This window comes from Pan paniscus, chromosome 17 (genome assembly GCF_029289425.2).
Source record: "Pan paniscus chromosome 17, NHGRI_mPanPan1-v2.0_pri, whole genome shotgun sequence".
Classification (NCBI taxonomy): Eukaryota; Metazoa; Chordata; class Mammalia; order Primates; family Hominidae; genus Pan; species Pan paniscus.
This window is the reverse complement of record NC_073266.2, coordinates 37,307,419-37,320,678: the sequence shown is the minus strand read 5'-3', so window position 1 is coordinate 37,320,678 and position 13,260 is coordinate 37,307,419.

The window sequence follows — 13,260 nt, the reverse complement described above, 5'->3', positions numbered from 1 at the left end:
GATTTATGTTGCTTTTTGCTTCATAGTATTTCTCAGTTTGTAACTATAGTCTTATTTGTGTGAGTACTTGATTAATAATTTCTTATTCTACTAGACTTAAAGCTCCATGAGGGCAGGGACTGGGTTGCTTTTGAATTATCTTGGTGGCCTAAGTTTTTGACACAGTGGCTTGTGCATAGTAGGTATTCAAAATAATGATTTAAGGAACAGAAATTATCCTTTTCACTTCCTAAAAGTATGCCAAGAGGATCGACATTCTATATTTGGTTTTAGTTTTCATTTTAAACAACTCGATTATAAAGGAATTGTGAAGAATTTATAATGGATTGTTTTAGACCATTTTAGACAATCAGATACTCCATTACTTGCATGTGTTAGAGAGCTTGTCAAAAATCAAGTGTCAGAGGTGGAAACCTAAAATAGCACTCTGCTTTCAACTAGTGATACTATAGAGACTGTGCTCTGACTCAGCATCATATAGAATAATCTCTCAGGATGCTCTTCCTTGCTCTAGTGGCACACTCAGAAAAGACACCAATGTTTATGGAAACTGGGATCAGAGCTAGCAACAGTCTTTGCTTCAGGCCATATGTTCTAAATGCAGAAGAAAATTCCAAAAGTAAAAATTCCATTCCAGGATCCCTGGACTCAGCTATAATTATCTGCTCTTGACAAGTTCTGGCCTCTGACATCTGGATCAAGAATCATATGTGAAAGAAAAAAAAAAGTCTTAAAGAAGGTGTGGTTGGTTTTCAAGTAGAAGAGAACTTGTAGAAATGATTAAACATCAAACTGCTGGTAAACACACATGCAAACACGGTTTTATCTGTTTACAAACAACCCTGAATATCCATAATGTAGAATAATATTAATAGGATTAAAGATACTCACTTCATATGACTATTTTAAGGAGGAAGTGAAATCATATACATAATGTAGCAAGCCAAAATTGGAATCTGAATGCCAGCTGATATGCAAGGTGAGTACTCAATCAATGGGGAGTGAAGGAGTTGAGCCAATCACTCAAGAGCCACCTCAACCACTTGTATTCAAGAGCTGAAGATTAGTTTTCAGTTTAATCTTCTTCTACCTTCACATATATTCCAAGTGTAATCACTTCCCATGACCTTTACCACTCCCATCTAGTGCTGGCTACCAGAATGTCTCCTTCAGACTTCTGTCTTTCCCTAGCCCTATCACCTCCCCTTACCTCTCTCACTTTACCTTCCCACCTACCACCTCCCAATTGGGTATATTATCCACAAAGCAGTCAGAGTGATCCTTTTACAATAAAAATCTAATCTTGTCATTCGCCTACTCAAAGCTGTCCGACAACTTCCCCGTTAAATCTAAATTCCTTGCCATAGCCAACAGTAGCTGGCCACTGACCTCACCAACCATCCTTTCTTAAACTTCACAATGGCTGATGTTATAGTTTATTTGATGATTACTTGTTTTATTTGCCCGAATGCAAGCTCCATGAGAACAAAGACAATATTTGTTTCATTATTCTACTCCCAGATATGTGCATTAGTGCACATAATAGGCACTTAATGACTGTTTATGGAATGAAAGGATGCATGAGTATATCTCATCCATATTTAATATCAGATATATCATTGGGAGATGAAGTCAGTAGAAAAAGAACTCCTAGTTACAGCTATAAGGAAGACAGAATACAGTTTTCAGTGGTAGAACAAAAGGAGTCAAAACAGGAATAAATGCAATGTAGAAACATAAATATAGGGAATAGCGTTATTAATTTTCAATTGCTGTTTAACAAATAACCACAAACTTAGTAGCTTAAAATAGCACCCATTTATTAGCTCATAGTTCTGTAGGTCATTGCAGGCAAGCTTGACCAAATTCTCTCCTTAGGGCCTTACAAGGCCAAAATCAAGTTGTTGGCCAGGAGGGGCTCTTACCTAGAAGATCTGGGGAAGAATTCACTTCTAAGCTTCTTCTGGTTATTGGCAGGATTTAGTTCCTTGCAGTTGTAAGATGGAAATAGAAGCTTCCTTGCTTGCTATTGGCTGAGGCCACTCTCAGCTTGTAGAGGCCACCCGCATGCTTTGCCATGTGACCCCTCCACCTTCTAAGATAGCAGGGCCATGTTGAATCCATCTCTTACTTGGAATCTCTCTGACTTCCTCTTTTGCTGCCCACCGGAGGAAATTCTCTGCATTTAAAGGGCACAAATAATTGATTAGATTAGACCTACCTGGGCCTGATTAACTCCCTTTTGACTAACTCAAAGTCAACTGATTAGCAATATTAAGTACATTCATAATAGCAGGCATGATAGCTCATTATACTCATAGTCTCAAAGATTAGGGCAGGAAATCTCGAAGTGGGGTGGGGCAGAGAGGCATTTTAAACTCTGCTTATCACAAAAAAGCTTATCCTAAACTAGATACCCCAAACTAGAACATTTAAAAGTGTGGCTCTTTGGGATCTCTTTCTTGCCCTTGACAATTAGCTTAAGACTCATATTTTCAATTTGGAAGTATTCGCATGTAACTTTTGCTTTTATCCTAGGAGCAGAAACTTCACAGAGAGGCCTACAGTCCACTGAGCTGAAAATCAAACCCATAAACAAAATGTCATGCTATAAAGATTAGAGAGAAAAGACCAAATTTCCCTAGAACCTGTTCTCAATCTTATTTCCTGTAGTCATCAGGATCTTCTTGCATAGAAAGGATGTGCAAATTCTCAACCCCTGGACACCGATTCTGTTTCCTACAAGCTGCAGTGTTATGCTTGTATTAATGTGCTGTATGGAAATACCATATGCTTCCAGATTTTATTTGTGTAGTGCCTTCTAGTTTTCAAAATACTCTAAGATATTTAATCATCTCAACCCTGTAAAGTTGGGAAATAACTTTTTTCTCTGTTTTACAAATGACAAAATTGGTGCCCAGAGTGACTAAATAATTTGCAGTTCCATGAGAATTTACTGGCACACTTAGTACTAAAGTCCTAATTCCTAAACCTGTGTTCTTTTACCATATTCGAGACTAGAAGCAAGAATGTCAGTTGACAGAGTTCTGTCCAGAATTTCTTCCTTGGCTGGTGCCTGTTAATCTTGTGGGCCTGTCTGTTCTTATTTATTGTAGGTAGCATTTAAGAAGATCCCCATGAAGTGTTTGGCTAGTGATCTCACTTCAGTGCCTGGGTTTTAGCACAGGGCAATAAAGGAAAACCTTCAGTGTAAAGGAGGAAATATAAGAGGAACTGCCCCTTGAATAGGAAGGAGGTATCCCAAGGAATAGCAAAAGGGACTCTCTCAGGATGCTGTCTCTGACTACAAGTAAAACAGTCCATTACAGGGTATCCAAGCCAGGGATGCAGGTGGTGGCGGTTCCAGCTTGCTCATGCAGCTGTGGCCTGCTATGGTGAAGTGAATCCACATCTAGGACCTATTGGAGCAGTTCTATAGCAAAAGGGGGAATGAACTAAATCACCTACTATCAGTAATACTCATCAGTAATACTGTTAAGAGAATTTGATTACAAAAGTCCACTCTCATCCACAATGATTAATTTCTTAATATGTAGCTTCCAGCCAACTTAAACAAGAAAGAAATACTGTCTGTGTGCAGAATTACCAAATGATAAAACACGTACAGCTTAAGAGTACTGGCTTTGAGAGCAAACTGATTAGGATGCCAGTTTCATATCCATTGCTTATTAGCTACATGACTGGGAAATTTATTTAACCTATCTGGGCTTTACTCTTCTCATTGATAAACTTGGAATGAGAATATTACCTACCTCAGAGTGTTCTTGTGAGGATTAAAGCACTTTGCTCATAGTAAGCATAATTAAATGTTTGCTAATGTTACCATAACTCAGTATTAAAGAATATGTCTTACATTTTTTCCAATATTTACTGGCATAAATATAATGATGAGTCTCATGCAATATGATTATGGAGACTCATAATTATTAAAATAAGGAAGGTGATCTGTGAGACAATTTGTGTTTAAATTTATACTTAAAAAAGGTAATTAATAAGATTTAATTGAGAAGTAACCAAATTGCCAGGCAATTGTATCTGTTTGTAAACATAACTGCTGGAATATATATGAATATAGTTAGTTATTGTGTATCACCCAAAACAGCTTCTGCAAGAGAAAAAGAGTGGGTGGAAGATGTGGTAGAAAACACTCATTTTTAAGATTAAGTGTGAAATGTGTTGGAAATCACCATGGAGATGGTGTAAACAGCCAAATTACCCCAATTCCGGCAAAAGTTTGAAATTAGAATTCCTCTGGATTTTATAAAGCAAGATACTCTTAGTGCCTCAAAGCCCCAATAACAAATAGTGTTTTCAGGGATAATTCTCCCTTCCCAAATGTTGAAATTAAAATGCCATGTAATATATCAAGTTACTAAGTCAGTCAATGGATAAAAGTTTTAGAGGACAAATATAAAGTCCTACCTTTTACAGTTTTAAGAAAATGTTTTATATCTAATTATCCTGGCAGTAAAAAAATGGAAGAAAGAGATTTCTTTCAAGTAAACTGGCCACCACTTCCGTCCAGGCTTCTTTGTGTCTTCCATAATAACTTTGAGAGATTATAGACTGTTATTGGGCATATATTGTCTAAGGAGGCATGCTGCTAACCTTTCTTATAATAATAAAATCATTCCATATTATTTTATAAATAGAAAATGAGTTTGGCTGATAACAATAGCCTTCAGCTGATTTTTGATACCCAGGATCACCAGGCACTTAAATTGTCTTAAAATACAGCAAAATGTTTTTGGTTCCAGTAAACATTGTATCTCCACAAACCATTTGAAGTAAAACCCATGAAGCCAAGAGTTAATGTTGTTAGAAACAAATGCTCGGTGCCACAAAGAAAACGAGCACTTAAACAAGATTTTCTCAGCAAGGCAAATTTTACTTCTGCAGAAGGGTGCTGCTTCTGCCGGGCATGGTCTCAAGAGCACACCGAACAAAGGAGAGAAGGGGTTTTTATCACTAATGCAATTCTTGTTTCTGTGTCCTTCACCTGTTGGCTGGGGTTGAACTGCACAATCTAAAGAATCCCGATTGGCTAAAGCTTAAACTTCTCTAAATAAGGTAATAACACAAGAGTTTTGATGGCTGAAGCAGAAAAAGGAAGAAGTAAGGGTGATAAGTCAAGGCTGCTGACAAGGCAGGTTTGGGCATGTCTGAGCACTGCAAGGGTGGGAAGGGTAGTTTACAAGATGAATAAGGACTTTTTCCAAATAAGGAAGTTGATCTTGGGAACAAAGAACAGGGAAGCTAACAGTTAAACCTTTGAAGAGGAACGTATTGTATCTGACAATGTAGAGAAATAATGTTATTTAAAAATCCAGAAAGAAAGAAATAGGATATGCCTCAGACAGAAAGTAAATGTTCAGTTTCTTCCTGCATTAACCAAAACATAGATTCCAAAATATTATACAAGTAGAAGCCGACACTAGAACCCAACACTAAAGTGTGCACATCCTGGCAATCAGTCCATTTCTAGTTCTTCAGCTGCCACTCTCCTGGTTGTCTGCATGCACTCAGTGTAAACCCCCATTCACATGACTTAACTTTTAAGTCAGAAATCCTCCTCCATTTGGCACACACGTGGTGGGAGGTTCCAAATGAAAAGTCTAGGACTATTCCTCTTGAAGTTCTTAACTTAGCTCTCTTCTCTGTAACTGTAATCCTGACACCCAAGGTAACACTGCCCCTTACACAGAGATTTTGGAGACTCGAGTCCTGTTGGCCACATCACCAGCATCACCTTCCTTCTCTATAGCCTATGTCACTTACCCAGCAACATGTTACTGGAGCACTAAAATGGGCATGGGCAAGGATAGGAGCTGCCAGATAGGGGAGAATAAGGGATGTAGAGATAATCTTTAAATACATTTTCTATCTGGTGGCACAAGATGTTTATGAGGTGGACGTTTTAACACACACTGGAACCTATCAGAGGGTGAAGGGTGGGAGGAGGGAGGGGATCAGGAAAAATAATGGGTATTAGGCTTAATAGCTGGGTGACAAAATAATCTGTACAACAAACCCCCATGACAGAAGTTTACCCATATAACAAACCTGCACATGTACCCCTGAACTTAAAAGTTAATTTAAAAAATCAAGGTAGATGTTTTATTCCTTTCAATAAATAGCTTAAAAAAAAGTAAGCATAGGAACCAGACCAGGAAACACAGATCCAACTCTTTAATGGCTTCCAAATTTTCTGAGAAGGTGAGAGGGCTCTGAGATGCTGTTTATTTTTGGAACAAAACAGGAACCAATTTGTAAGTAGGCAATAGCCTACCTGGTACAATTTACCTTCCCTAAAATATCACCATTGGGGTTGTTTCATGGTTCTTAACCCATTCTTTGGATATAGACAACCCCTTCTATCTTAGGAAAACCTTCTTAAAGTACAAAAAACTTGAAAGCAGATATTGTTCTGCACAAATAGCAGGAACATTTCACTTGTTTTAACACCCAAATAGCAATAATCCAAATCTGCATTGTTTGATCTCTGGAACTCTAATATCTCTGGAAATCCTGGAATGTATATTCTACAGATATGTACTGTTTCTTGTCATCTCAGCAACCTTCAACTGCCCCTAAGCAGGTCACCTCTCAGCCTCTTTCCTATTCTCCCAGTATAGAAACAAACATAAGACCCTCCCCCAAAGCACAGTTAATTAGAACTAACTTTAATGTTTAGCACAATGTGACTAAAACCTGTGGATAACGAAGCAGAAATAAAAACTTGATCTGCGCATTAAACTGAACACTAGATATGACTGCCCTGGGCCATCCCAATCCCCCAAATCCCCTTACCAGTTCTCATCCCTCAGCCACTGAGCTCGAGGGACCAACGAGGCAGCTCACGGTGGGAGTGACATTCCACCCACGCTGCACAGTCAGGCTACTCACAGTGTGTGTAGGGCTTCCTTTCTAGGGGAGGGTGGTTATTTCTCCCATAGCTACAATAAGTACCCTGTACAGTTAAAATATAGAATAGAAAAAGGGACAATGCTACAAAGAAAGCTGGCTATTAAACTATGTTATCATATAGAGCAGTTGAGCTCCTCAAATGCCAAAATCTCCATTCCAGAATAGGACCCTGACTTTTCCATGTATAGAACCAAAAAGTAAATAGAGACTTTACCTAAACAAAGGAACAATATAGTTGTTTCTAAAACAAAAACAGAAACACTACTGGCGATTTTAGCATAGCAGTCCCTTTCCACACACTTCTACTCCAGGGTATAAAAACTGTCAAAAAAAATAGTGGACCTTTTTCCTAGCTTGAGCTTCCTGCAATGAAAGGATTAGCCAGTTTAATCCTAACAAGAAGCCTATGAAGTGGGCATTATTTCCCCATTTTACAGAAGAGGAGACTGGTCTGAGGAGGTCCAGTAATTTTACCCACCGTCACCCAGGCCCGTCTGACTCTAGCACCTTGACAGACAGCTAATAAGAATGTGGCGGTGGTAATGACACGAGAAATGAGGCTTAGCTAGAAGGAAAAGAAGGGACCCAGACAAGGGCCACAGGAAGACACCAAAGGAACAGCCTGCTTATGGCAGGGCCTGCACACTCCATCTTCATACCTGCATCTGGGAGAGATGGCATAACTCATGCTACCAGCATCCTCGACTTCCTGGCTTGAGTTAGTGCTGACATGCTAATTAGTTCAAGTTGCCTCTTGAGTCAACTTGGCATTTAAGATTTATTCATCCTTCGTAACACACTCATTTTCTAAAATCTCTTTTAAAAAATTTTATTGGTTCATGTTGAAGAAGCCTGAAGTCAAAGCTCTAAAGTCATTTACCCTGCTACATGAAGGCAGCCAATACTATTATCATTTTAGAGCCCAGTTTATGTCTTCCGTCATTGCTATTGACATACACTGATTAGAGAGTCTCCAGAGACAGGCCACCAGAATGTAATTTAATCACATGCATTTCAAGCATTTGTAGTGCAGCAGCAACTGCACTCATCCACAACTACGACTGTGAACCTCTCAACAGAGTTAACTAACAATATCTCAAATAAAGACATGGGACCTAAAATTCAAGTCATAATTTTATCATAAAGAGAGACAAATGAGAAAAACACAATAATTGCCCTTGTATAGAAAACTCCTCTTACAAATGATTCTATTTAACAAATCCAAATTTCTGATGATGTATACAATACCAATCACAAGCCTATTCAATATACCTAAATTAAAATAATATTTTGATACTGGTTTTGACTTTATAATGAGGCTGGTAAAAAACTCCAAAAGTTCTGGAGCACTATGGTTGAATAAACCTAACACTACTGAATTATACACTTTAAAGATAGTTAATGTGGTAAATTTTATGTTATGTGTTTTTCACAACATATAATTTTTTTTTTTTTTTCTGAGATAGAGTCTCATTCTGTCACCGAGGCTGGAGTGCAGCGGCGTACTCTCTGCTCACTGCAACCTCTGCCTCCCAGGCTCAAGCAATTCTCCTGCCTTAGCCTCCCAAGTAGCTAGTATTACAGGCGCCCACCACCACACCTGGCTAATTTTTGTTTTTTTTTTTGAGATGGAGTCTCCCTCTGTCGCCCAGGCTGGAGTGCAATGGTGCAATCTTGGCTCAATGCAAGCTCCGCCTCCCGGCTTCACGCCATTCTCCTGCCTCAGCCTCCCGAGTAGCTGGGACTACAGGCGCCCGCCGCCACGCCCGGCTAATTTTTTGTATTTTTAGCAGAGACGGGGTTTCACCTTGCTAGCCAGGATGGTCTCGGTCTCCTGACCTCGTGATCCGCCCACATCGGCCTCCCAAAGTGCTGGGATTACAGGCATGAGCCACCGTGCCTGGCCTAATTTTTGTATTTTTAGTAGAGACAGGGTTTCACCATGTTGGCCAGGCCGGTTTTGAACTCCTGACCTCAAATGATCCGCCTGCCTTGGCCTCCCAAAAGTGCTGGGATTACAGGCGTGAGCCACCGTGCCGGGCCTAAAAAATGTTTAAGTTAAAAAAAGTAAATTGAAAAAACTCTAAACTCTAAAATTAAAGTTAATTGAAATTAAATTAAAGTAATATTCCATGGATTGAATAATAATAATCATAACAAATGATGATAATGATAATTTTAAAAGATTGATCTGAGGATGTTACAAGTTGCTATGTTGGCTAATGTATAAGTATTATCATTAAATTAGGTTATAGGCATTTTCGTTTAAAAGGTGGGGATAAAAATAACATTTAACAAATATTTCCATTAAATTTATTTAAAAAGTATAATTATTTAAAAGTATATGCTTCTTGTGCTTAAAATTTGCATGCTAGAAAAGCTTTTTCTCTGGAGACATTGAATAATGAATTTATATTATGCTAGGGTCTCAGTGAGGAGGAGCTCACTGAAGATAAATGCAACGTATACAGAGCTCTGAGGGAGCAATAATGATTTTTGTAAAATGTTGCCAACAACATATGAATATTTTAAATCCTAAATATTTAGGATCTTAAATACTAAATATTTAATTAGGATTTATTAGTTGTGAGATCATATCATATGATCAATGAGATTTAACCAATGACTACAGGGGTCACATAGCTTATACTACTTGCACAGTTAGCAAATTCTCCTATTTTCTAAATTAATTATTTAAAAGATTATATAATGGTAGAGACAGCATTTTTATAAGCTGTAAACAAATGGACAAACATAATTTAGTCTTCTGAAGATTAAAATTCCAAGGACTATTTTGAAGGAGAAATAGGAACACTTTTACACTGTTGGTGGGACTGTAAACTAGTTCAACCATTGTGGAAGTCAGTGTGGCGATTCCTCAGGGATCTAGAACTAGAAATACCATTTGACCCAGCCATCCCATTACTGGGTATATACCCAAAGGATTATAAATCATGCTGTTATAAAGACACATGCACACGTATGTTTATTGGGGCACTATTCACAATAGCAAAGACTTGGAACCAACCCAAATGTCCAACAATGATAGACTGGATTAAGAAAATGTGGCACATATACACCATGGAATATTATGCAGCCATAAAAAATGATGAGTTCATGTCCTTTGTAGGGACATGGATGAAGCTGGAAACCATCATTCTCAGCAAACTATTGCAAGGACAAAAAACCAAACACCGCATGCTCTCACTCATAGGTGGCAATTGAACAATGAGAATACATGGACACAGGAAGGGGAACATCACACTCTGGGGACTGTTGTGGGGTAGGGGGAGGTGGGAGGGATAACATTAGGAGATATACCTAACGCTAAATGATGAGGTAATGGGTGCAGCACACCAACATGGCACATGCATACATATGTAACAAACCTACACGTTGTGCACATGTACCCTAAAAAAGTATAATAATAATAAAATTAAAAAAAAGATTAAAACCCCCTTGTGCCATAATAATCTAATTAGTTACAAAGTTTGCTACAGGGCTCTTCCTTAGCTGAGGTCTCATGATTACTCAGTCAACTCCACACAGTAATAGAGTAGTATTCTTGTTCTAAACAAATTCTTATGTGGTTTGTTTTGTTTTTAATAACTGTGGATTAATACCTGAGAAAACTTCTTCAGCCCAATTGCAGCCCAAACACAAAGAAAGAAGGCAAGCAGGAAAGATGACATAGATTCATCAAAGATGACATTCATAAAAGGAAACTGAATGAGTTACAAGATTCATAAAATTTTAATATGTTAAATAATTATTGAATCTACCAAGTAAAAAGATACATAATTTGATTCTGTATTCTAAAACTGGATTAATTAATTCATTTAACACTTATCCCTAGTAAAGAATATTTAGAACTGCACCTAAAATTAATCTGCCCTTGATGTAGCTGCAGTTCATTCTGTGTTTCCTCTGACAGGGAATTGACGTGAAAAGAATGGAAACATAAAAAGGAAAACGGAGACCTTTCATGAACAAAGTAGAATTCCTTGGAAATGTGGTGCAGGTTGACATTATGTGGTGAGAAATTAATACATTTCTCAAAGATTCTTGGCCTAATCGTTCCGTGAAAGCATGTGCTAGTACATTGGTACTTGGCTGAGGGAAATGTAGAAAATACAGACATCTAAATACCTTAACACAGCAGTCCCCAACCTTTTTGGCACCAGGGACAAGTTTCATGGAGTTTTTCCGTGGAGGAATGGGGATCAGGGAGGGAGGGTGGGTGGGTGGGTTTGGGATGAAGCTGTTCCAACTAAGATCATTAGGCATTAGATTCTCATAAGGAGCTGCGCAATCTATATCCCTCGCATGCGTAGTTCACAATAGGGTTTACTCTCCTGCTGCTGAGCTGACAGGAGGCAGAGCTCAGGTGATAATGCTTGCTAGCCGAGGCTCACCTCCTGCTGAAAATCACCTGTTAGCTGATTCCTAACAGGCCATGGTCCAGTACCCATCCTCGGCCCAGGGACTGGGGATCCCTGCCTTAACATGTAATCCTATCTCTGTCTCTTTCTTTCTTTGTTTTTGTTTTTTTTGCTTGACAGAGTCTCACTCTGTCACCCAGGCTGAGTGCAGTGGTGTGATCATGGCTCACTACAGCCTGTGTCTCCTAGGCTCAGGCAATCCTGCCTCAGCCTCCTGAGTACTGGAACTACAAGTCCCACCATGCCTGGCTAATTTTTGATTTTTTTTTTTTTGGTAAAGACAGGTCTCACTATGTTGTTCAGCTGATCTTGAACTCCTGGACACAAATGACCCTCCTGCCTTGGCCTCCCAAAGTGCTGAGATTACAGGCATGAGCCACTATGCCTGGCCATCCTCTTTTTTTATTTGAACTAAATATACACTCTCTACAGAAAAAGTCAAAAATACAAATAAGGAAAATATTTAAATAACTAACTAAAAAGAATCACACTATCCCAAACCAACCAGTATTAACATTAGCATACATTAGTGATGTGATTTCTATCACTATAGATTACTTTTGTCTGGTCTAGAATTTCATATAACTCTCTATGTATACTCTTTAGGTCTGATTTTTTTCACTTAACATAATACTTGAGATTCTTTCATGTTTTCCATGCATTAGTAGTGTGTTCCTTTTAATTCTGAGTAGCATTTTATTGTACAAATATACCACAATTTGTCCATCCATTTTCCTAATGAACACCTAAGCTGCTTCCATTTTGGAACTACTATGAATGAAATGTTATGAACAGGTGTTTGCATGGACGTGTGTTTTTATTTCTCCAGTTAATATCTGGGAATGAAATCATTGTGTCATATTAGGTAAGAGTATGTTCACTTATTAGAAAATACCGAACTATTTCCTAAATGGTGGTAGTGTTTCACACTCTTAGCAGTAGTGTATAGCGTGTCTGCTGTTTGACATTCTTACCAACATTTGCTGGTAGTTTTTTACATTTTAGCCATTCTAATGGGTATGTAGAGTATCTTATTGTGGCTTTCAATCTGCATTTTTCTGTGACCAATGATGCTTAGCACCTCTTATGTGAAATAACAAGAAATGTTTTTATATGGTTTTTCTATAGTATTTGGTCAAATCTTTTTTCCCAATTTTCTTATTGAACTGTTTTTCTTTTTAATATTGAATTGTAAGAGGTCATTATATCTTGGATCTAATCTTTTCAGACCTATATGTTGCAAATATTTTCTCCCTGTGACTTATGTTCTCAGTTTAATGGCACTTTTCAATTTCTTATTACAGTGATGGATTTAGCATGTAGTGTGTGTATGTGTGTGTGTAGTCTGTAATCACATTGAGGAAGAATACATCTATTCTTATTTTTTGGAAATTTTTATTAGGAATGAGGGTTGATTTTGTCAAAGGCTTTTCTAGCATCCATGATAAAATTATATGATGTTTCTTTCTCCACCAATTAAAATGGCAAATTATATCAGTAGATTTCCTAATATTAGCGATTCTTACATTGTTAGTATAAATTCCACTTAGTCATAGTGTATTACTTTCTTAATGAAGTATCGAAGTTTCTCAGTTTATATTTTATTTAGGAGTTTTTCATTAATAATTATAAGTAATATTTCTATATTAGCTTCTTTTTTGTGTTACATTTAACAAAATTGAGTCATGGATGTTATACTTGTTTTGTAAAAATACTGTATACTTTAAAACATTTTCTCTGAGTAATTTATATAGCATCGACACTAATTGGTCTCTAAAGTTTTTAAAATTATTCTGCAAAACCATCTGGCCCTGCTGTTTTTTAGTTTTTTTTTTTACATTGTAGTTCCTTGATAACTCCTCTATTTCTT